Source organism: Notolabrus celidotus, chromosome 19, assembly GCF_009762535.1.
Source record: "Notolabrus celidotus isolate fNotCel1 chromosome 19, fNotCel1.pri, whole genome shotgun sequence".
NCBI lineage: Eukaryota > Metazoa > Chordata > Actinopteri > Labriformes > Labridae > Notolabrus > Notolabrus celidotus.
The window spans coordinates 23,050,896-23,077,959 of record NC_048290.1 but is presented as its reverse complement, the minus strand read 5'-3'; the positions used below and the strand labels follow the sequence as shown (position 1 = coordinate 23,077,959).

The window sequence follows — 27,064 nt, the reverse complement described above, 5'->3', positions numbered from 1 at the left end:
CAGAAGAGACCGACTCTTTCCAACAACCAAACACTTGCCTTTCCAAGCAGCTTTCTGGTTTTAATTTGACACGTTTAAATTCTGCTAAAGATGGCTGTACAATAAAAGAAGTGAAATCCCGGCACTGACACGTTAAATCCACTCTGACTTATCTGTTATTCAGTGGGATTAAGGCTGATGTTTGTTTGCTCATGGGCTGAAACTTCTTGTCAATACATGTTTTTCTTCCAAGTATTTATGTGCGCCCTACCCAGACTTTTAAGTATAATGGTACTGAGCCAAGTCTTCATTGTATAGATTCCTTTCAGTCATGTTCTCACATGGTCTCTTTGCATTAAACTGACAGCAATTGACGTGTTTGACGTGAGAAACCTTTAATCCAATGGTGAAATAAAAAAAATAACCTCCAGACAAACTAAAAACATCTTCCACTTCTGATATTGACACATGATCTGGTTGTGCAGTGAATGAGCTGTTCTGTCATAACAGAGTGAGCTTAGATTTAGGTGTTACAGCAATCCTTCACATCAGCACTCATAATTCTTTCCGCCGTCTTAGTCACCGAAGTACCACCGAGTTCAGAGAACGCTAAATTAAGTGAAACGTAGCCAACTCACACATACTGTAATCAGTTGATTTGTTTCTACAGCTAAGAAAAAAAAAACACTTAAGTTTGCGTGGTTTCACAGGACTATTTAACTGTTTAAAACTGGCAGTCTGCAAAGTTCCCCTGCAGAAAGCCTCCAGACTCCCATTTTCTCAGAACAGGAACAAGCAGGTAAAGAGAATGAATGAAAGGAAACCACACTTATGTAAACACGCTCAAATGCATGAATGTAATGTGAACTGTCATACATTCCATCTTAATAGAAAGACTGAGTCATGTGAAGGCAGAGTCAGTGTTGTCGGAGCTCTCTGCGCTTCTTTCAGGTTATTTAAAGTTCACAATTTCAGAGAAGACGGTGCTGAGAAATCTAAAACTGATGGACTCGACTTACCTGTTGAGTTGGAATGAATGACTGAAACAGGAACAATCTGCAGTGTGAAGTGCCTAACATTGCAATAACAATATGATTTGCCTTATGAACCATTTAGTGAACATTTCAGCTACTGTTTGTGATGGATGCATGCAGTTGACTTAATGATTTAATATTGCCCCCTCAGTAGTCGAAACCAGAATTACTAGTTTGTAAAACAAATGATTCATATTTTTATTATTGTAGTACAAAATGTGGGTCATATGTTGCGTCTAAGGTGTTGCACAGCCACCTACCATTAGCTCGGACTGCAGCTTCAGTTAACAGCAACTAAAGTGCTAAAATACTCTACTACCCTGATGTAAAGAAGCACAGATGACAGATTGAATCTCTAAGTGCTGCGTGGCTTGGCTGAATTTTGATCTAGAAGATGAAGATAGAGTTATGGACACTTACCTCTAGCACTGTTTACACTTTCTGACCTTTGAAAGCAATTATAGCTAAAGCCCTGACTACGATACAGGTAACTTGTTGAAGCTTTCTCCTTGTCAGTAGATTCAATCAGAGCTCCTGTGAGTATTTATTAGCTCATTATGAAACAGAAAAAAAATAATATTACTGCCTTTTTTTTTTACCTAAAATACCAAAAGAGGCTATCAGCAAGTCGGCAGATTTTGCGTATATACTTGTTTTTAACTCCTCTAAGCATTTCTTGATGAACAGCCTTTTTATGATTTACAGTGAGTGATACATTTGATATGTATGCAGTTGTTTACATTTCTTTGTCAGAAAACACACATTTGTGATGTACGTAACAAGATAAGCAAATAATTAAAGGTATTGCTTTGTCCACAGGGGGCACCACAATTGACACAAATGAAAGTTCCTCACAGGAGCTTTAAAATAAACAGTAGCTGAAGAGCAAACTTCCTCCTTTGGAAACACAAATGACAGAATCCATGTTACTTTCAGAATTTCTTACTATTATTTATGGGCTATATACTACATTTTTTAATGACCGGATAATTGTTGCAGATGACATACAGGCCATAATTTTACACGTCACCACATATGACATCTCAGACAGGGACACAGCCCACTCAAAGCCATGACACACAGAGGCCGTATTGTTTATTGATATGTGCAGCAGTGTCACCGCAGGATTCCTCTGTGACCCTCCTCTGTCTCATACAGGCAGAGCGGAGAAGATAATGGTCACCCAAAATAGACCCATCTCACAGACTTCCTTTATGTGAGCGCCGCACGGTCCGACTGAGGGAGAGAGAGGGGAGGTCATAAGTCTCCTGAGCCGAATGCCTGAGTGACTATAATAAATATTAATTTGTTTGGAGGAGAAACATGAGTAAGCTGAACGAATCAGCACCACATGGGGTGTGAGGAAGAGACGCGTCACTCACACAGAAGAGCGCTCTTTCATTATTTGTTGCCCTGATGGGACGAGCACCTCAATTTTTGATGTTGAGCCTCCACAGAGAGCTGACAGGCCCTCAGATGTAAAAAAATACGACTCCACACAGAGTTTATATGAAGATATAACCACAAACAATCCACATCACTGCAGCTGGTTCAGTTTAATGCAGAATTGTAAAAGTTAATATGAAACAAATGTCCCACATGGCTAATTATTTTTCCTCTGTCTTTTTGAGCGAATGTTATCCCTTGATAATGAGACGTTTGTCTTAAATCAATGCGTTTCAGGTCACAGTTAATCGACAAACAATAGTTAACCTGTCTATGAATCATTGTTGCATGTAATGTGCAATAAACTGTAGGCGTCTGTGGACTTGTTTGACATGTTTCATTCAAACTTCAAAAAGTTTTCTTTGATGGTTCAGAGATCGCGACACACATTGCATGACTCCCTCAGGAAGACTATTTAATAAATATAACTCAATGGAAAAAAACGACACCAATAAGTGACATTTTCATGTCCAGCAGTGTTGTGGTTTGATTGAGGAACAGTTTGCACTCATTATATCTTAAAAGACGTTAAGGGTTAGATGAAAACAGCTTCATCAGAAGACCGTTTTACTCGTACGTTACATCTAATATCCTTTTAAAATGTTCAGGTTGTCAAACAAAGGTGTAGCTTAAAGGTCACATAATGAAAACAGGATTGTCCTTGCCTACACATTTAGACATGTAAAATGAAAAAGCCTCTGCATTGTTTATGTAGCCCACTTCTTAGGCGATCTGAATTTGCTCCTCTTAGCTGGTGCTGATTGGTGTTGGTGCTAACCCCTTCACCTCAGACTCCTTCAACATCAAGGGCAGACTACATGAAGTTACGCACAAAAAAGCAAGAAAATAGAAAAACAGTCAAGTCTTATTGCAACATTCAGAGACATGCTGTTGTAACCGCAGCAGCACCACCTCAACAGTTGCCTCCTCCTGTCCGGGGTCAGATTCAGCATCATATGTGTGGTACAGACTCTTCTGGAGGGCTCACCATGTTTGTTTTGGAGTTTTTCCACCTCTGCATCTGTCTGCACCAGTCTGCAGCAGTCTGCACCCTCCCCCCCTCAGACAATAGGTTGCAACCAATTAGCAAAGCATTATCAAAGCATCCATACCCACTTATATCACTGCATGGATGATGAAGTTAGATATAAAGTTAGAAACTGAGAGGCTGCAGATCCACCACAGGGGCAGAATTGTGAAATGTGATGTTTATTGCAACAAATTCATATTTTGCTTAATATCAGGGAAGCAGGGAAAGCAACACTAAATACACATGTGCAGACATAATCAACAACGACCACTTTGTCCACAGGGGGCACCAAAGTCCACACAAATAATAAGTTCCTTACTGCAGCTTTAATAATTTGGTTTAAAAAAAACATTGCATTGTGTTGTTTTCATATTTTTCTGAACTAAATAACATAATAACCATTTAGACAATCAACACAAAGAATAGATGGACAATGACAGGAGACTGTGCCGACACCCTCTGTTGTGGCATGTCGATAACTGGGTCGGCATGCACAGCACAGGTTGTTGGTTCCGGTATAGGACATCTTCTTTAACCCTCAGGCCAATAACTACCAGGGGAGCAACATTTAAATACGATACATAGTTTGGCTGCAGACCAGTCGGATTCCTTGAGGCCTAACCCATGGCAGATTTAGATTGTGATTGATATTGTCACCAGAATAATACACTGTCAAGCACAGTACTCGTGTCCAACTTCTGCAGTTATCTTGAACAAGGCAGCAGGACCTCTTTACTGTTGTTGTTAAATTAGACCATGACCAACAGAAAACATGTGAAGCATCTGAAATCTTTTAGATTAAAAGGCAAAAAGACAATATTATACTGTTATGATAGCCCTTTCTATGTTAAATGTACCGGTAGATGTTCTTTTTAAGTTGTCTGTTATTTGTTACTAAAAAGGCAAACTAACCAACAGGGGGAAAAAGTCACCTCTGGTATTCAATGAAGTAAAAAAGGGCTTCAGTGGTCAGTTTGCATACTAGCTGGGAAAACTTTCTGTTGTGCTTACATTTTTGTAAAACCCCAAATCATGGCAATGTCACAGCTCATTCTAATTCCTAGAAAAAAGTGTATGGTAAATGGACAGCACTTACATAGCCCCATTGTATTCCTCCAACCACACTTAGCACTTTACACGACATGTTGCAGTCACCCTTCTCTGCCTTATGGAGCAATTTTGTGCCGGATATCTTGTCAAAAAACACTTAAACATGTTCACTACCGGAAGGGATCAAACCTTGAACCTGCCGATTTCAGTGAGACCCTCATATGTATTTACTGTGTTAAAACTAATAACCTTTAAACGTTCTTTAAATTAAAAAAGTTTAACTATATGTCTAGCCAAACCATACACAACAATACATAAATTCATAATAGATGAGTAAGAGCTGTCGTGGATTACTTTACATTGCAAAAATATCAAACCAAAAAACTTCTGAAATGCACACAACAAAATTTTAAACCATGGTCTTAATGTATTACATGACTCTTGGACTTCATTCCTGTCATTGTGATCACCCTAGACACAGCAGCTCAAATCCCTCACCACAGTGCTTTTGGATTTATCACTAGTCCTGACAGTGGCCTCTCATTCTGTATTCTACATGTAGCTGTGTGCAGAAGTGCTGCCAGAGTGAGCTCAGCTGTCAGCGAGCACAGAGCCGCGGATCACCCTTTGGCACAGAGACTAAGGGACAGAGAGCAGGTAGTGAGGGTGCGCTGCTTTCAGCTGATCCATTAGGACATGCTACAATTCAGATATGGCCTGCTGCCAGATGCCCAGCCATTGTGGCATTCAGTGCAGTATTTCCATCTGTTTCACTCAGTGCTCAAGCATTTATGAGTATTTGTTGGCATCATTTGCACATAGATTGTATGCCGGCAGAAATATATGTGTGTGTGTTACTGTGTGCGTGTGCCAGTGTGTGTAAATGAGATCACTTGGTACTATCAAAGTGCAGGCAGGACTATGACACTGTTATAAATAGAAGGGAGGAAGTAAGGAAGGTTAAATCTCTGAGACACAGTTACTAAATGTGTAGAGGGGTGCCATTTAAAAACCCACATGTTTTTTAGGACCCACTTCATTATTAAGATTATTCATATTATGTATATTAAGAATAGAATAGAATAGAATGCCTTATTGTCATTGTACACAGAGCAACAAAATTAAAAAGTGCTGCTTCTGAAAACAGTGCCAAACTGAAAGAGAAAAACCGATAAGACGCTCAAAAACATAAAACCAAGAGAGCTCAAAGCTGCTGGTCCATACTTCATCCTTAGTGCTTAGCTGAAAAGGTTGCTTTATTAGGGTCAGTGCTACATGAGGGTTTAACCAGTCATCACCCGCCATAGACTGCTACAGCTGCAGGCTGTGTGAACAACTTATTATTGGCCAAGGGTGAATTATCACCTCTGTAATCAAATGGGAATCCAGTTAGCTCTCTCCCACGGACCAGTGACTTCATTGGGACATGACAGAAACAATAAATTCAAGTTTTTTTTCTCAATGTGCGAGAGTTCTTGGAAATGATTGATGTGAATGCATTCACACGTTTTTTTAAGCACTCACAAAATCTGATGAAGGATTGAGGGAATATTTTTCCCTGAATGCAAAGGGAAGACAGGTGGAACACAGAGATGGAGCACTTGAGATACACTTGAGACAGTGTTTCAAAAAATAATTGAAGAAAGGAATTTAGAGGGAAAGCAGGTGTGAGCTATGAAAAAGGGATGGATTTGAATCACCAGTTGAGAAGACTGAGACAACCTGCTTTCAGTCTGTTTAATTCCATCACTTCGTTGTTTTTTGGCTGTGTCATTGTACCCAGAGAGCCTTGCCTTAAAGCACCCTTTTGTATTTGTTGTTCCTGAGGTTTTTCCTCGAAACTGAATTATCCACAGAGGTTTACACCTCCCAAAACAAACTGACCCTGTGATAAGAATCATCACAAACACTGCATATTACTTTCGATGCTTCTCAGTAGATACAGGATGTCAGTGAGGGCTGTGAGCTGAGCTGCTGCTAGCTTTTGGATCCATTCAACGTTTGTCCTTCATACATTTTTTAAGAGTTAGTTTCAGCTCCAAACAAACAGAACAGGTGATTAACTATCACAGTAAAAAACTAATAATGAAGCACTTTCCTGTTACCAATCCTGTCTTGCTGACACTCCTTGATTAGAATTCAGAGACTGTGAGCTGAGCTGCCACAAACTTAAGCTCAGTTTGTCTCTCTGCTCAGGCTTCAAATAACTAAAATACACAATCAGTTTCAAAAATGTAGCCAAAATGATGGTGACCTGATCTGAATCATACAGAAAGTTTTAGCTTAAAATGTTTGATGGCAGCCGACAGCCAGGGTGCATGCAGTACTGATTTCTCTGCATCCCAATGGTTAAACACGAGAGTAACACAGGTTGGTACAGGAGTTGGTTCAAAGCTTCTAATGCAGCAAACCAGATTCAACTGACAAAATTCTACAGCTATAGATGTAAGTATTATATGGTGAGGTTTACACCTAAACATACACAAGTGCCTATAAAATAAGGATCTGTAGTTTTAAGTGGCCGAGCTGCTCAATTCTTTTCATCCCGGCCCTCTATCATCCCTCTCTGTCTTCTCTGGACAGCATGTAATCTTTTTCGCGGATATCTACCTGCCGTGACTTTGACCCCTGATTCCCAGCAGCTGTCCCTGGCGCCCCTTATCAAAGTGGGGACATGTGGGAAACTAGCCCTCCTCACTGAGGTGGCACTGTGTCAGACTCTGTGCTGGCTTTACGGTTTTTAGCATTCAAAGAGCGTCCGCTGGGGCCTCCTCCTACTGTGTTACTAAACAAACAGGCCCCCTAGGAGCTGATCACTACCAGCAAGCAAAGATGAAAAGCTCCCCCCTGGAGAAGGGACACCAATGCGTCACTTGTTGTCTCTATGTTTTAATGTATCTGTATCAGCTTACACATTTGAACGGAGCTATTTTGATTATAACCTCTAGCCTTCAAGCCTGCTCGCTGCACAGCTCTCCTAAAGCGCAGTGTGGTGCATGAAGCTGGGTCTTGACTTTCACAAAGCTTGTCCCAAACATAACAAGGTCACACTAATTGGAGAAGGAAGTGAGGAGGATGTCTTTGGGAAGGAGCGGTAGGGTTAGAGAGTGATAGCAGAGAGGCTCAGATCTTGTTTCTGCTCTGGTTCCCCGTTCTAATCCAGCCTGGTATGTGTCGGGATCAGAGCAGGTCCCTTTCACTGCAGCCATCCGGCGGCTGTGCAGGGGGACTTGCAAAGTCTGTATTTCCTCTGCTGCTGTAAATTGGTAATAGAAAGCGCTAGACGGCAGTCTGGCATGGGCCGGCTTTGGGAAATCAAGTTCACTGAAAGTAACTGAAAATGAAGCGACCCATCAGAAACGGCCCATAAGTCCATCTCAGGTCCTAACCTCTGAGAAACATGGCACTGGACAGCTGTGTGTTCCCCTTGATGTATTTATGTCAACCGCTTACATAAATACACTGTGACACACATACACATTCACACTCATACACGTGGGCTGCTGTGTAAATGCACGCTTACACAGGCACAGTGACACACACGAACACACGGACACACAGTCACACACATATCACACTCCCTGTCAGTAATACCCAGAGGATATTATGTCTCTCTCAGCAGACTGGACAGTTGATCAGAGCAGCATGACCACATGGTCACTTTGATGTGAATCACGAAGTGCAGTCACCTTGAAAATAACTTGAATTGTAAATATCAGTGAGGTATATACAGTTTCTAACACCTGAGGACAAAACAGAGCTTTTCTTTTGTGTATTATTTTTGTCTTTTCCCATATTTTGACTAGTTTGTAACTTTAATATGGCTCAAATGTTCTGCAGGTTACAATAAGGAGCGCTTATTTAAACATTATATCATTAATGTGGCTTATAAAAGATAAGATTGCAAAACTTTCTTTGTCATTGCCACTTGAAATTGGTAGATACACTAAAATATACAAGTGTTTTTCCAAAGTTGTTTATGTCTCAATGTATTTAGAACAGTTTGTGAAATCATGTGAGTCAGTTTGTTTCAACTTGAGTCCTCATCGTTGTCAGCATTAAAAAAAACATGTGTTAAAGATTTATTTTTTGTAAATAGGCAGGTCTGTATTTTCATTAGGGATGCTAAATTTATTCTAGTTTCATATGCGATTGGCCAATCATGACGATAATACAATTTTATCTTCTAAAAAAGTTAGTAAAATTTGCTGTTATTTATACATTAACAAGTGTACACATTCAGGCCCAGTAGGTTATGGTATGTGATTCACCATTACATGCAGAGAAGAAAAACAAGTGTAACAGCAACAAGTTGAGAAAAGACTAAAAATGGTGTCGCCAGTGTGGATGTTGGTCAATGTGTCAATGGAGGATAACACAACTGCAACTTGCAAAACATGCCGCAAGTATTTTGAAAGAAAAGAAAAAGTCCTCAAGTTTTAGCATAACAAATCCTTTACCTCATCTGAAGAGTTGTGCAAAAACTACTAAGTTGAAAAATCAGCAATCTTGTATATCAATGCCCATCTGCAGCAGGTTATTATCACTTATTGGTATCCGCTCAAAAAAATTCATATCATACATAACTCATTTTTGTATCTCAAACCCATCCTGGATTAAATCTGGTCCTGCCATAGGGCACACTTATTCCATTAAAAGGAGCAATCGTTTAATTCAAGGTTCATTGTGATCTTGTAATGTACTTTTCACTTACTCCCAAAACTACAAGCTGACAACACACAAGCACACCTCCAACATGGCTCTCACACAGCTAAAGTTAGAAGTTCACATTTTAACTGGGGCCACCCATGTTTAGAAGTATAAACCCCTGGTACTGCCAGGCTGTCCAAGTCCATTAAGGACAGATGTGGACTGAAAGGAAGTGAACTTTTCCAGCCCTGAGAAATATGACTCATGATTATGCTACACAGGATGTGGCTCTTCTTTTTGTTGCCACTCTGACACTGTACAGACCCAAGTGCAAGTAGCATTAGCGTGTATTGTTTTTCAGTCATACCAATGGGGACAACACCGCTTAAGTTGCTCTTGTAATGAAAAGAAAGGTGAGTCAAATGGCGTCAACCTTGAACTTTGTTTCATGAATAGCGCATTTACAATAACTCAGAGAACGAGGCTTCAAAAGAGACAATTGGATGTAAAGCCATGATAATCTAATCAGTGCACTCGGGAGGAGAGGTTGTGGGAAAGTTGACTTGCAGTGTTAGCTTACCTCCAAGGCCTAACAAATTAAAGTTAGCTACTGGTTATGTAAGTGGATCCTTCATTATTAGAATGTTTTTAATCATGGTGGATACTGAAAAAAGAATAAACATGATGCTTGACCCTGAGATAAACTCTTTTTAATACCTAGATCAAGAAATACAGCACTTTAGAGAATTATCAAAATACATATACATACATACAATACAGAGACACAGTGGTGAACCTGGAGGTGTGCTGTAACTTCGAGGAATACTGACAACCACTAGGAGTGTGAACTGTTGATAAAGATACAACACTCGGGGAAAAGGATGCTGGGATAATCATGAGTGTTATCATCATTATCTGAATATGGAGGTCAGGTTTATTTGGTAATCACTTATCCAATACCTCCAAGGTCAGGAATGACTCGTACACAACAGCGCTGAGTCATCAGAGGTGTTGAGAAACTCTTCTTTTAATTAGTTGTTTTGAGTCTAAAGTATATGGAGACATGTAAAGCTCAGTTCACAGGTCAAGGTTCACGTGTCAGATGGTGAAATGCTCCTGGCAAACTTTTGAAAAGCATATGAGAGGAAAAAAATTGAGCTTTATATGAAAAGAAAGTTCAATAATCTAAATGTACTTATTTTGAAAAAGTTGTGAACTGTTCCTTTAAATTATTCTGTAATTTTACCCCCAACCCTACAATCTCATACGCAAATCTAATCTAAGGGAAGTGATCACAGATCAGTCCTCCTGGAAGACAACTTATGAACTTTATCACGACTGTACAGAGATAATCCGTCCTCGTATCACGCATTGCTCCCATTCCAAGACGCTTTATCAGTTGAAGTCTGAAAACACTCCAGCTGTCTTTTTGACCTGTGACAGGCGATCTCACTGCAGGTTAGGATGCTGACTCGGTTCATGTTACCACCAATTGGCATGTGTGAGTTTGTGTGTAGAATCAGCGGCAACACTGTTGACGCCATGAAGCAGCTGAGAACACTGTGGATGAGCGACAAGCTCTCAAATGGATGTGACATATTGATAGATATATAGCGGTAAGGATAGCCAGACAGATGCATATAAACATGCTTATGTATAATAAAGTGGATGATCTGCTGCAGAGCGTATAACAGGGAAATGTAACAGAATACAGTAAATGTCAAAGGTGGAAGATTACTAGAATATTACATTTCTATAAGGCAAGTTCTGCTTTAAACCTTTGAATTATAGGTCATAATAAACATGCTCATAGATATTAAATAACACAGGCAGCTGATTCTGTACTGAAGCTGTTGGATGTACTGTATCACAGCGCACTTGACTCCATCACAGGTCACAGTTTTCTAACTCACCATTGTTTCGCTCAGCAGGCTGGCTCTGGTTGGACCAATGAAGAACACTACACTGTATTCTCATTGGTACACTCTCTACTTATTTGACTACTTTGTCCACAAATATTCAGAGCAACACAACTAGATCACAAAAACGATTGACTTTAAAAATACCAAAGTTCAGGAGTAAATTTTGGAAATACTGCTTTTATGGCCAAATCCAAGTTATTTTGAAATGACAGCTAAACTATCTTATCTGTTGTTTTTGTTTTTTTTTTAGATCTACTAGCTGGGTCCCAATTCAGGGGCAGCATCCTCCAAAGGACCCAGTCCACAAAGGACCCCATCTTAGCAGCCTGCCTCAGGTTGAGGTGAAAAGAATCAGTCTGGTCTACGGAAGATTTCTTGTTCTCTTCACCCTCTCGTTATTATTCACCACTCCTGTCGCCAACACCCTCCAAAGTTGCACCCGAAGTAGGTAACGAAACTATTTTTATACAACAACACAGTTTGAGGTTTCAAGGCCCCTCATGTTTTTTAATATTTGCATCCTTTGATGTCTGATTGAGTTGAAACCAGTAACGTATATTTATGAGTGTACTCAGAAGCTTAAGATTCCACTATCTCATTTGAACTGGTCTGCATTGTATCTTAGGGTATCTTAGGCTACGAAGGATGCAACCGAGCCAACGCAGAAGAGCAAAAAAATGTGTTATTCCTACACACTGTACAGAGGCATTAATTAACTTTTACCTCATTCGATTTGAAGGTAGTACAGGGGAGACTTGTGCATACATTTGCAGAATTTGGGATGTTGCTGAGTTGAATGAGAAGGGGGCAAGATTAGATTTGTGCCAGGAGGCCCACCGTAACCCCATCTCTTCATCCCATCTTTTTTTTCTCCATTATATCTTATGGCAATTTTTATCTTGTTAGATAGGACGTCTGAAGTGAGACAGGAAAGGTGGGGAGCAGATTGGAGGAAGACATACAGTAAATGGTCTAGGCCAGGAGTCAAACCTGCTACCGCTGTGACGAGGACTATAACCTCTGTACACGGGGCGCACTTTAACTGCTAGGCTAATGGCGTACGAGTCAGCATTTCTACAATGGCAGCCATCATTTCGTTTCATTAGAAACCAATCGGTGTTATCTCTGAAATTACATCCATGTTTTATACACCGCATGTATTCTTTGCCTGGGACACATTTAGTAGGCCACATTTGAGGGATCCCTCAAAACTGGACTGCCATTGAGACACTGCTGGGTTGCTTGGTCTTACAAAGCACCCTTTCAACTGCACACAGCTAGTGTCTGAACTCATAATGGAAAGAAACTTGTTTTAAAATATGAAAATATTGAAACGGCATGGATTTGCAACTATTAATGTGTGTTAATGAGTGTGTCTGTAACTAATTTTACTTTGTTGTGTGTTTGTTTTGCTCTTTTTTCATTGTAAAGCTGCAGGACTCCACTGGGAAAGAGAGCTGTTTCCTCCCTGTGGGTCCTCCCTGCTGAAATGAAGGATAGCTTTAAATAAGTAAGTAAATAAATGTGGATGCCATCTTTCTTAGTGCAGTAAAAAGCAACAGACTATAGTAAATGTCAAAGGTGGCAAATCACAAGTTTCTGTTTGGCAAGTTCAGTTTTTCACCTTTTGTTGTGAGTTTTAAGTCAGCCTAAGGGTCAATTATCCAACTCTTAGTGAGGATCAACACACTCATGCATTCCTTAAGAACTGTTTTTCTGCTCTTTTAAAAAATACTGTTTTCACCAGGGGCACAAGGGGCGCAGAGGGCAACGCTTTGGAAAGAGTCCACTATCATATTTCTAATACATTTCTTCTGAGAACAGAAGAACCTTCGTACCTGTCGCGAGTGTAAAACAGAGAGGTGTCAAAAGTGAAATGTGATCGCCATATCTGACAAAGGGGCAAACTGCTGTGGGGGATCAGTTCAGAGGGAGAGGGAGAGGGGGACAACGGCGTCCCAACAGCAGATGGGAGCTTTATCGCCATGGCCGCAGGGAGAACGAGAGCCAGAGATGGGAGACCACAAAAAAGGCTAGAGACGCGGCTGGACTGTGACACATGTCCCGCTGTGGAGGGGGATTTTACTCACCTGGCCTTTGGTGTATCATCATGTTACCAGTGCTGTCATGAGCCTCCACCCTGTCCGCCTGCACTGCATTGTTCGATGCTGCATGTGGACAAGGGAATAAAAGAGAATGGATAATGAAAAAGAGAGTAGGCTAGCAGTGGGAGTGAGCCACATTTGGGCCTATTGTTGCTGCTGTATCTTTTTTTAACACTACTAAAGTGAGGGATATAGCTGATCAAAGGGCTCTGTGTGATTGCTCTGGTGGGTGTCAAAGATCAGTATTAAGGAAAGCAGTGAGAGTGAGTGAAACATGGGGTCTGATGTGCCATGGAGAAGGAGAAAAATGATGCAGCAGATAAATAAATGTATCAACACTGATATCACACTACACAGTGCAGATCCTGAAAAGACACACCTGAGGAGGACTCAATGAAAACCACACCTGTACTTTTTTGTGATATTATTCAAGTTGGTCGCCATCTGCCTCATTCAAAGTAGCTACACATGAAATCTCATACATTTTGTATCTTCAACAATGACTTTTGTTATCCTTCCTTCCGCACACCGACAGAGAAAGAGAGAGTTTGTGAGAGAAGAGAGTGCCTTAGTCATAACACACCCCAGATGTGCTTAAGCCCAGAATAAGCAATAGATAAAGCCAGTTTTACTGTGTTGAGTTCTATTTACACAGACCCAAGACAAGCCTTCACTTGCACTCTGCAGAAAATGTGCAAACTTGGAATTAAAAAGATTAAAACAAAGGTAGCGAAACAAAAGACAGCTGACCAGATACACCGAATTCAAACAACTTAAACTAATAATACGCTGAATTTACATTGAGGTGCACATGCTTCAACTTTGAACGTGACCCTATTTTCACTGAGGTCCTCATAACATAAACAAACTCTGTTACAAGCAAGGATATAAAAGTAACACTCAGAAACACGAGCCACCCGGAGCTCAGGAATGACTTACACAGTCCCAAAGACCTCCTCGTCAAATACCTTTGTAATGGAGCTGTTTTTTAAAAAAGACCATGCACGCACACATACACACACATGCTCATGTACGTGTGTGTGCTCGATAAAGTGGACCTTAGGGTTCTTTACAGGGAGACAGAGAGAGAGAGCTGTTTGCCAGCCTGCTCAAGGTGCTGCAAGATCAAGAACAGTCCACCCCCAGGTGGTAAAGCTGAGCTTTCAGAGGTGAGAGGTCACAGACGCCAGAGTGGTCACACACGTGTCAGAGCACTATTTACAACTGGAGAGGCCCACCTCAGACCACCTACAACTGTTCTTCCTCTACAGTACTGTACATCATCTGCAGGAGGTGCTGCACTTCAGAGTCCACTAGGTGGCAGTAAAGCTCAATAAACAGCATCTTCTAACATGACATCCTGACATGATCAGCTCTTATCATCCATCAAGAGATAGTATTCCTGTAATATATCTGAACTCTGATCTTGTGCTGTATAACCAATACTAAGAAAAGATGACAAGAAGCATAACCATGCAAGTGTGGTTGATCACGGCTTCAAATGCATAAGTGGACGTGCATGTGTGTGCATAACTATGTCCTTAAACTGAAGCTGGTCCATAACCTTTGGGCTCTGGTTCAAGGTCTCAGTGTGACTAACAGTATTGGAATGTGAACGACTTGTCTTGAGCAATGATGTGCACTTACTAAATTTATTATTCAAATATTTAAAATAGAAAAAGAAAACTCTATACGCAATACGAGAGCCTCGTGTCACATTGCGGTGCCATGAATATCCTCCGATCGCTGATCTGTATCCAGATTTGATACATAATTACTCTCGCCCAAGCTGTCTGATTCCAAGTTTGGTGAAAAGTCGTGCCGTGATTTATCAGTGATGCAGGCAACTGTCTGTTACATGCACTCTCAAAGACACATCTATTTCATGTATCAATAGTCACAGAAGAGCTATGACGTATGGCTGATTAAGTTAAGTTAAGTCATTTGATTGAGTTAAATGAAAATCTGCACTGAGTTTTGGCACAGGGGATTAAATAAATAAAAACTTTGAATAATATAAATGAATAAAGAACATTTTTGGAATTCCAACATAATTCGTCCCGGCCTTGAAAAGTCCACTCAGCTGGCTGCTGTGAAAACTGTGGGTTATTCAGAGCAGTATGTCATGGTGAGTGTATAAAATAACTTGTAGATATCACCTGGTAAAATACCAAAAAGACAGGTACACTGAAAACCAGCTAGCTTAATGCAAACGTTAGCTCAGTCAGTTCACAGTTCACATTAGCATGTGTTACCATGTGCTTAAGCTAAAGCTATCTTATGTCTTTCCATTATATGTATAGTAGCAAGAAAGTCCTTCTTGTCCGTGTAATATCCCTGACTGTAAATTAGGGAAGTTTTGATTGGACAAATTAATATATGAACAGTCAATGGCTAAGGTCTGTTACTGTTCTGCATGGAGCAGATTTAAGGTTGTTAAGCTAACACAATCTCTCATTCTCTCTTTACAGGTTGTTGTGAAGATGAAGTGTAAGTATAAATTTTTTTTCCATGTTTATATATGATATATATTAAAACATTACAGTACAACACTTAGGATCTAGAGTAGTACCTCCTCTTTGCAATGTGGTGTTTAATTTGCTGCCTTTCAATTTTGTTGAAGTAGACTGTTTTTTTCAAAAGTCAAAAAATCTAAATGCAATAGTTATTTAAGTTGACAGTACGCATGACTTGCAGTAATAAATATATATTTTTAAGAGTAATAAATAATGTTTGTTATGTCATACATTTTTTGAACACAAAATAACAAAACACACAACTTGTCAAAGTGGCAACTTTAAATCATCTTAGCTTAGTTCTTTAAAAACTTTTTAAAAAAATCTTCCTAAATCACAATTTTAGTACCGTAGAGCAACTTAGCAATTTTTTTTCAGTGCAGAGGTGTTACTACGAATATATTTTTGACAGTGTGCAGGATTTCACATAATATTTTTGACAGACTGATAAGTCTCCTGTGCCCCTGTCATGGGAAATAGAAGTGTGTAGTATTTATCTTAAGTCATATTACAATAAAAAAAAACTGTGCTGCATAAACATGCAAAGAAAGCTACAAACAGCCTGATACAACACAGCCCAGACAGTTGATTTGAACATTTATTCTGTGGGACCATAAAATACAGAGATTTGCTTCTAATGCAAGCATTTACGTCTTTGACACTTTACCCTTAGCTGTCAATCTGATCAATCATTATTTTTCTATCTTCTTCTTTTTTTGAAAACAACAACAACAAAAACAAATTGTCAAGTAAAACCCTGTATGACACTGCGGTCACATCAGAAGTCTACATAATAAGCAACCAATTTAACATGAAACAATTTGCTCTAACGTGAACTGTGTGCTCACTGCAGAGGAAGATAACCACCTCAGAAGCAATTTTAGTAAAGTGGTCCTCTGCAGCTGAGGGGTTGATATGTATGAGCACTTAGCTCATCTTCTACAGCTGGAATGTATCATGTTGACATCTAGTGGTTGAAAACAATCGCTGAAGTAACAGCCTGAGCTGAAACATGAAATTACTGTTTATTATAATGTATAATGTTCCTTGGAAATAAAAATGTCCTCCATATGATTCCTCATGAAATAGGAAGCAATAAATGAATTTCAATATGGTTTTACTACAGCAATAGAGGAGAGCCTGATGTGACCCACACACTGCTTTTATTATGACCAGGTCAGATACATTTAGCATTTAAACAGCCTTCAAATACGTATGGAGATGACACCAAGAATCTCTGACTCAGGATTTTGGGGTTATGGAGAGAGTTTCATTAGAGGTAAAGAGCATGTTATGTAACATATGATGTCTGGCACTCAAGCAAGGATACTGTGCAAGTGCAGCAGGGTCACTGGTCTCAGTTCAAACAAATCTGCATGAAACAATACCCCAGTAATTGAGAACAGGAAGAGGAAGAGGACATGGGGCAAATGTATTACAAAGAGGAAGCAGTGAGGTGTGTCAGAAGAACACTTTGATACCCGTGAAAGAAACCTTATGAACTTTAAGAGTGTGGGGAGAAAGAAGCATTTTGTTTGGTGCCTTTATTGGACCAGTTATGTTATCAAAAGTTTCGGTTCATGATTCAGATCTTCAACACATTATATCTGACAGCAAGTTTAGTTTCCTGATGCACCTACAGTATTAAAGATACTCTTCAAACAGTGTTGTAGTTCAGTCACCAAACCTTTGGTCTCAGCCGAGTCTCAAGCCAAGTCTCTATTACTTAAGTACGAGTCCAAGTGGAATCCCCGTTACCAGAGGATTTATAAGGAGGTGAAATTTCTTTATTTCACAGTGCTTTGTATTGTTTATGCCAAGCATCTGTAAATGGGGAGACGCACTCAGACTCTGCCACTCTGCCAATTGAGATACCACATACATCTGTAATCAGGTGAACATACAGACCAGCCCTTGCTCAACTAAAATGACAAAACGATAAAACTGTCTTTAATGATAAATAAATATTAGCCCTCTCCATCTTCTGAGTCTGAAGTCAACCCTGAGCTTTAGCTTTCTTCTCCTCTTATCCATTAACTGTAGAGTGTATTCTTCTTTTCAAACTGAGCGAGTGTAAATATTGAAATAAAAAGTTTTGTTTTTTGTAGTAACACTATCGCCAACTCTCACTTAAACAGTCCCAAACCATTGCTTGACTTCTCAGTTTGATATTTTTCTAACTTGTTTACCTGTCCTTTGTTATTTGTCCCAAACTGCATGTAGTTTGCATATGGACAAGCATGCTGGTTCAGTGGTGCAGTCATTTTTTTATCAGCTCAGGAGAATTAACCATAATCAGTTAAATGCTTCCCAGAAACACCTAGAGAGAATAATACGTGCCTCCATTTCTTCTTGTCTGGTCTTCTGTAACTCTTTATATTCTTGCCTGTCACAACATAGCCAAAGAGGAGATCAGGTCTGCTGAGTCAGTGAGCTCTTTTAAATCCCTTTTTGAAACATACTTTTATCGCAGAGCCTTCCCAGATTTTATCTGAATTTTAATTTAGTTTAATCTAATTTTAACCATCATGTGTGTTTTTATTAACTGTCTGTTTTATTTTGCTGCCCATGTGAAGCACTTTGTAACTCAGTTTTGAAAAGTGCTCTCCAAATATAATAATAATAATAATAATAATAATAACAACAACAACAACAACAACAACAACAACAACAACAACAACAACAACAACAACAACAACAACAACAACAACAACAACAACAACAATAATAATTATTATTATTATTATTATTATTACATAAATAACATCTGATCCACAACGCAAAAGCCGGACTCCTCACCAAAACAAGAAAGGTAGAGCATATCACCCCTGTTTTAGCCTCCCTTCACTGGCTCCAAGTTAATTTTGGAATCATTTTTAAAATTGTAATGATAACTTTAAAAACACTTTCTTGTCTGCTTACTGTTCTAAAATTCAGGCTGAGAGCAAACAGGGACCAGGCCTTTTCAGTCAGGCCAATCTCTGGAACAATCTGCCCTGGAGATCAAACTAACAAGTTCCTTATTTCATCTAAAATATCTTTAAAAAACATTTTTTGTGTGCTTTCACTGGGTCTGAGTTGTTAACTGAGTTTAAAACTATTTTACTGATGTATTGCCTGTCTAGCTTTTCTCTTTCTTACTTTTTATCATGTTATCACTCCAATATAAGAAATTAACTATACAAGAATGCAGCATGACCCACTTGCTGGTCTGAGTGTCCTCTGGCCAGGTTTCAATAAAGCTGGGCATTGCTTAGATTCTCTGGAGCTGATCGAAGTCCTGATTGCAAGCTGTTGCATTGGATTGCATTACATAGAACAGATGTTATCAAATGTTCGTAGTCAATCGTGCTTAATGCATCCAAGAAGCAGAACAGTCAACGTCATGATGGCAGGAATGTAGAGTTATTAGAGGGGGGAGACGTAAAGGATGACTGTAATCGATTCAGAGATCCACTAAAGAGACAAAAACAATCTTTGTATTGTTTAAACCTTAATCAAAAGGTCATTTGTGTCATAAGTCAATGTTTAGTTTAGTTTTTTCCTCATGTGTCATGCCTTGGGTTTTCCAGTGTTTATTCTGTATTAGTTATCTTTTGTCGCCCTTGTGTGTTTAATGATCCATGTCTCTTGTTGTACTTTCTTGTGTTCCACACCTGTGTTTATTACTCTGTGTATTTAGTTCCTCTGTTTCCCCTGTCCTGTGTTGGTCCCGTGTAAGTCTTTCGTGTGTTCCCTTATCTCAGTGTTTCTAGTGGGTTTTTTTATTCAGTTTATTGGACATTTCAGTGTGTTTGTTTGTTTGTACATTTTTCTTTTATTATTACATCTTTATTACATCTTTATTTTCTGGGGAAAAAAGGTAAAAACAAACTTACTAAAATGTCCAATAAACTGAATTAAAAAAAAACACTAGAAACAATGAGATAAGGGAATACAAGAAAGAGTTACACGCTAAACACAAGGAAGACTTACAACGATCCAACACAGTTGAAACTATCACTAAACCAACAAGGGAGACAAAGGATAACTAATACAGAATAAACATGGGAAAAACCAAGGCATGAAACACAAGCAAAAAAATAAACAAAACATCAACTCATGACAATTTGAGATTGAAACCACTTTTCCCACAAACTAATCAATGACTCGACTGCACTGTTTCTCTACCTCACACATATCTTTAGTATTGCTGTATTGCAGTTCTAGTTAATTAGCTGCAAACTCAGCCTGCAGGATTTGAGAAAATTATGGAATTTGCGGTGATGCTGTCCAATATCGCTACAACATTGTTCAATATCACACCAACAACATGAAGGGTGATAAATCAACGTATTGCAGAGTGCATGCTAGCTTTAACTCACAGTTTCTACGTCGATATGCTTCTTCATGTTGTACACTGCACCTTTGTTTGCAACACGTCCCTCCTTAATCCAAAAAGCATTATTTCATAACCACCAATTTAACACCAATTACTTTAATGGTAGCTGCATAGCTAGCTTAAGTTTCATGTGACCGCATCAAAATGGTGTGAAAGCAGGGCCATTAAACCCGGGGCGCCATCTCGTAAGTAAAGTGTGCACATGCAGGGTGAAGGCATTGTTTGTGTACAAAAAACAAACACACAAAAACACTTTTTTTTTAAATGAATTTGTACGTTTGGAATGTGTTTTTGTAAATGCTCTTATTGTGCACATAACAATGACATTGGGATTTATTGTGCCGCTCTACTGCACAAGATATGATGGAGTACACATGAGCCATACAATGATTTATGTCATAGAGTAAAGGACCAGAACCCATTAATGTCTCGGTAAAGCTCTGACACAGTCCAATGTGTCACTGAGGTCAGCTTTTATTGATAATCCCCCCATTCCTGTGAGAGTTCTGTACTGCTGGCTATAACTAAATCTGTAGTAATCCATACAGACAGGTCTACAGGAGGCCTTCATATAAAAGAGTAGTTGATCCTCTGTGCCATTAGATAATACTTCCCTCCTAATGACGGACGTGATTCAGAGTCGTTCCAACCATCCACTGCTGCCTGCTGCTGATGCTGAGACACTTACATAACGCAGAAAAACAATCAATACAAGGACATTAACAATGAACAGGAACATACCGTGAAGGTGACTAGTCACTCATTAACTATTTTGTCGCCTGGGGAGGACGCTTGGAGTTAATCTCTCTCTAAATCTCCTGTGCATTGAGTTAACTACCTCCAGAAGGCTAGATCATCTACAGATGAACTGAGAGCATTTCAAAGCAATTTCACAACTTCAAGCTGGAGTGCCATAGAGCACGTTTTGAATCGTGAAAATGAAGCATAAATGTTACATCTGTCAAAGTTTAAAGAAAATGTGTGTCACATGCATCCTACAAGGCTTAAAAATCAGTTCCATTCACAAAAACAAAAACATTCAGAGGTACAAAAAGCCGCCTTATAAGCATCCTCCCTTTTCTAACTCACTGGAGGCAGATTATTTCTTCCAGCAATATTCCGTGCAGTTTTAATTCAAGCATGTCTGATCCTGGTAGAGTAACAGACAGAGAATTGTTTGTGCTGTCTTGCACGAATTATGACTCTGACCTAATAAACCTTGAAAAACCTAGATGGTACTTGCTGCTAATGGTTCTACAAAGTTCCTGTGTGAAAACTTTTCCATAGCCTTAAATGTGGAACAGAACAGTAAGTCGCCACCCAGGGGAGTTGCCATGGTAGTTTGCACTTAATATCACTGTGTATACACAAAATACCAGTTGATTTAACTGGCATACAGAAATTACAAGAAAATATGATTTAAAGATATTTGGATTTTTTTGCAAGCAATGCGCTAAGGAGAGATGAATGACTTTCAGTTACAGGGCACCTCTATGGAGGAAGTAGTTTAGGCTTAACTTTCAGGGGTCAGACATCATGAGCAATGGTTCAAGGCCAGTAAAAAAAAGTGTAACATTTTGGGTCGCACTTTTAGATTATCCTGGTTATAGTATTGTCTAATCTGGATAAGTGCTCACTAATCTGGAAAAGTGCAGAAAAAAAAAGATTGAAAAGAAAAGATCAAAAACTGTAAAAGCTTCACTGCAAATATTAGTAATCTTTTCCTAAAAATTATTAAAGCAAATATTAGTCATTATTCATTATTAAATAGGTAGCTGATCATTGCTGATAGGTGACATTTGGTTTATTCTTCTTTTAAATATATGCAAATTTGCCAGCCACCTTTTTTTTAAATTAAAAGTTTTTGCTTTAAAAAAGGCAAGTTAGAAGAGATACCATTACGCTACCACAACCAAAGACCAATGATGTGATATAATTCCAGGATGTAGCTTTATCAGACATAATCTAGACCTGTTATGTTTGTAAAAGTGTCTTAAGATGATGGGGCTATATAAATAAAGATCTATCAATTGATTGATTTTATTACCTGGCTTTCTTACTGATCTTCAGGTTTGTGTAAGAAGCTTCATTCTGATTCGTCAAAACCCCTTGACAGCGGTTATTAACATTCACTAACATGAGCAACGCCAGAGGCAAACTGATCACACGTCATGTCAAATCAATCCGCTGAAAAGAGTTCCAGCACATTTAGCTTCTGCTTGTTGACACCACAGACCGTAAGGTGAGGGGCAACCGTTAACTTAGTATGCTAAATCTGCAGGCTACGGACGTTTACATATGGGATCCTGTCCAGCTATATTAGCAACGGCAGCGGAGCAGGTGAGAACCCCTACAGGGTGAGACAAGACCCTGACGCAAAGCGGAGGGATTCTTTTTCCCATAACAACCTGCCAACCATACATTATCCCTTACACAACACATGTATGTAGTCTCTGTGATGTCATCCTTTTGTTTCTGGAGTGACGCTTTGGACCCAAATAAAGGTGGGCGGCATATTTACATTGGAAGCTGATTTAACCTAACTGTTTGATCCTAATTATGCTAAATTATGTATAACTCTTACCCTTTACATTATCTTGATGGAATGGAAAAACCCCTCATTATTGTTGATAGCTGCAATAGTAATAGACATTTGCATAAAGCTAGCATTTTTTTCCGACACCTATCTTTATAAGGGTTTTAAAAACTTGAAAAAATATCCCTTTAAGGTACATCTAGAAGATATTTAAAAATGTGCCATAAAATTATGATTAATTGCGAATTAACTAAACGAAACTTTGCCATTAATCGCTGTTAGGACTTTCATGATAACAATATTATCATGATATTCAATCGAATGAGTCTTCAACTTTTCTGGTAATGTTTACTTTGTTAAAATACTCTGAACTCTGATGAAGAGAAAGTTTGTAACCATCATTGCACAAAAGATGTACAAGAAAGAAAAAGCATACTAATGATGAATAGTGAAAATAATGCCAGTCCCCAGGATCCATTAGACAAGGGAACACAGATATGATAACCAAATAGTTAAATGAAGAAAGACCTTGTGCAAGATGCCTAAACTTTGTTCCTCTTTTAATCCATTCATCAATTTACTGAAAGAGTATGATTTCTTTCATTGTATTTGTTCATAATATTAACAAAGGCCTGCTGTTTAATTCTGTTGAGCGTGTTGTGAAATCGTTTATTTGTGTTATTGGCACCTCATTTACTGCTGCATTTCAGTATTTTACAACCACACATAATGATCTATTAGAGTCATTATTACTACACAATGCTGCTAAACATCTCTGAGAGACGGGCTCTAATTTTCACCAAGGATGATTTCATTTCCTTTGTCTGTTGACGTCATGACAAACATCCTTATGTGACCCTCGTCGGTGTGAAAAACTGTTATGTTTGTTTACTTCTCTCCGTTGTGGACTTAGAAACATTTTGTCGGGGACAGTTACTTATTAATTGCTTGTCTTTAAACACTCCTTTCTTTAAAAGGTTTTCATATGAGTTATCCTGCATAATAAGATTCCCTTGCATCGTGTTTTAAAGATCACTGCCTGTCCTGAAAAGCACCCTAAGGGCTGAATAATTCTCAGTACAAGCTTTTTTTATTAAAACAGATTTTGCAGCTTGCATTTGTCCTTTTCACACCTCTGAGGGAATGATGGAGGTGGCAGACCGTTTTGACAGTAATTGGACAGTTGATTGTTGTTATGGAGTCACCTCAGGAAAAAGAAGCAACCAAATAGCACTCTTACCCAGTCTCGTAGCCTGGATACGAGGACTAACATCAGTGTACACCAGTGTTTGGCCACTGATTGGTGGCCTTGAGGGGCAACAAGTATTATGATCTTACTTAGGTGAAATGGGCTATTTGGCTTAAAAACTAAAACTAGGTCAAAACTAGAAAAACAAATTCAACACTCAGAGCATACTGCTGCTTTTGTGTGCTGATATGCCAGTGCGGTACAACTGATGACTGTGTTTCCCTTCATTTTGCTCCAGTGGATTCATAACAACACAAAAAAATACAAACTTTATTTTCAATCAAGCTGTATTTTGTCTAAACTGAAATAGTAGTAGTAATGTCTGAACACAATATATGCAGTTCAGTGACACATTTTTGAATATACGTTACAAAGAGCACTTATTCACAACAACACTATTTTAAGGGTATTTAATGTGGTTTCTCTTGGGAATACATGTTTTCTTATAACATCAAAAAACTATAAAGATATAGGTTGTTAGAAGATGAGACTCAGTGTTGGATTCTAAAATCTTCCCTCTTTATTTTTTTCCCTCAAGGCTAGAGAAAGGCTGGACAGAGATGGTGATGCATGTGATACATGACTTTCCTTATTAAATGGAGGAGGGAATAAACCTTTTGACACAAAAAATCTTCATTTAATGATGAGTTGAGAATTATTATTAATACAGACAACAAAAGAAGAAGCCCCTCAGATTCTGATATTGGGAACATTTTTATGGCAACAGTACATTTTAATCAGACTACATGGATGGAAGTCAAAACATTGGCATTATTTTCCATCAGCATTTTGAACTGATGCATAAGACCACAGCACCTTGCTAAAGCCCTCTTCTGAAATTCAAAGAGTCTGTTAGCATTTTCTTTTCACTCAATCAGTCCTTTCATACTGCTAAAATCTAGTTTTGTGTTTGCTATGTGTCTGGCTTTTTCAATTTGGTCAATGATTTTTTTTTTTGCATCACTCCTTGTTTTTGTGATGTTTTCCTCCTCCCTTATTCTTTTCTTTGCTGGTGGCTGATCAGCCATTAATAAGGAATATATTTCCCCCCTTCCTAACAAATCAAAAGTCATACAGTATTAAAAATATCCTCAGTATAATTCACTGGTTTAGAATCCTAACACAGTGTCAACAGGGTGAGATGACATGTGCCAGACTCTCTTCTGCTACTTGACTTGATTTGACCTGTGGGATCAGCAACACTTTGCGGTCGTGGAATAAAGCACACTTCTCATGGGGTTCTGACCAATCAGAATCAGATATTTAACAGGGTTTCCTCCTAATTTGTTCCCTATGAAAACAACATCTCATCATACTCATGACGAGCACTGTCCCTTTCAGCAGCTCTAATAATATACTCTGTAATGGAATTCATAATATATTATGCATAAAGCATAACAATGCACACAATGCAACACACTGAAATTACAAAATTAGCTCTGAATGTTCCCGAGTAGAGTACAGAACTTTGAAAGAACTACTGAATGAAATTGACTTCCGTGTATAGAGTATCTAGAGCTATTGTTGTGTATCGCATTAAATGTTGTGATATTTCGTTCACCTCCTGTGCATGCTTCCTGTGGAAATATTTCAGATCTTCTTCTGTGATCATGTATACAGAATAAGTGAACGCTTCTTTTGTTTAACCTACATACAGAACAAAGTTGAGCATTGTACCCGTGATACTAAATGCCCTCCCGGTGAATCAGCTGGTCACCAAAATCATGCAGTTTGACCTACAAAAGGATAAAGGAAAGATTCTTTTTAAAAAAGTCATAAAAAATGAAAGGAAAAATAACGATTATCAACCTTCCTGTGTTGCTCTGTCAGAATTCATTGTACTGAAGCTAACTGGTTGGAAACTAGTGCATGTTGATAGGTCTGATTCCCTTTAAGTGCAGTGACCCAGAAGTGTAAAGGCTTATCCCCCCCTCTTGCTAGAGAGCATCAAGACTGAATCTTCACAGAAAAAGCCCATTTCATAAGTCGCTGCAACTTCTGACCTGTTCTGAACCCACACAAACCCACGGCCAGGTGTTATGACGGTCAAACAAAGTAGGGCAGATTTCACTGTTCAAAAGATAAATATTAGGGGCAGGAGAAGGCGCCGCAGCTGTCTGCTCAGTTGTGCATGAGATGATAAACACTGAGAAGCTTTTATCTGAGTGCTTTTTCTCGGGATTCTGCTCACACAAGGGTGAGCAGTGAACAGGTCTGATACCATGTAAAAGGTTGGGTGCTTTTGACAAAACAGTAGGAATTCTCAAAGCGCCAAATTGGAACCAGCGGCAAACCTGGTTGGGTCACTTTCTCATCTCTCATGTCATCTGTTGCAGCATCTGGTGCTCCCATGCAATTGTGCCACTAGCAATTGGTGTTGCAGTAAATACAGGAAAATCAATACTGTTGAAAAGTACTTTATGGAACACATAACTTGCCTTGATTTATTTAATGACGCAGCAGGCAGCTAGTGTTTTAATAATGTTTCAATTTAAGCACATCCTGCTGAAAGAGTTCACAGATGTCGCCTAAATGTCTTAAAAAGGGTCAGATTAGTCTATTTGAACATATAAACTAACCAACAGTAACACGTGCCGACCTCACCCACAAATACTCACCACACACTGGCTTGATCGATGCTCTGTGCTATATGAGAGCTGTGTGTGATGGGTAGCCAGCAGGGGGATGGGTCAATGTGCTGCTGCTCGTTTTCTATCAGTCTTCCTGTGTACTCTCATATTCTCTCAAGCACTCACAGCAGCAGCTTATTTATTGCTGCTCTGTATCAGACAATCTCAGTCTTACTTGGGGATTAGAGAAGAAGTCATCCACCCCATCGATTTAGACTTTAAGCGTGGTGGATTTTTCACCGACACATTTACATGCCACATAGCTTCAGGGGCTCTGATCCTCTCTGCCAGTCTACTCCAAACACAGAGGTGCCCTGAGGAGAGGGGCTTCACACTCTGGAGAAGGTAAAGTACCATACTTTGTTACACTGTATTCATTAAGTTGACCTGATAGGAACCTTTTTCTTGACTTTTATCTGCTGTACACTAGTATGTAAATCAGTATAAATTAATCTTTTGAAAGTCAAAAGTTTGTAGAAAACTTTACGCAAAAGCCAAGAGGTTTCCAAGAATGAACTTTAATTATATTTGTATCC

The 27,064-nt window shown here is 39.1% G+C and overlaps 1 protein-coding gene across 1 annotated transcript in view; it reads left to right on the top strand.

Moving 5' to 3' along the window:
• The window catches only part of opn4xa (opsin 4xa), a 51,239-nt gene that overhangs the window by 2,795 nt on the left and 21,380 nt on the right, over nucleotides 1-27,064 (top strand). The window contains exons 3-5 of the mRNA XM_034710124.1: nucleotides 11,362-11,559; nucleotides 12,543-12,621; nucleotides 15,688-15,706. The gene's annotated coding sequence lies outside the window, so the exon portion shown is untranslated. The remainder of the gene's footprint in view (nucleotides 1-11,361; nucleotides 11,560-12,542; nucleotides 12,622-15,687; nucleotides 15,707-27,064) is intronic.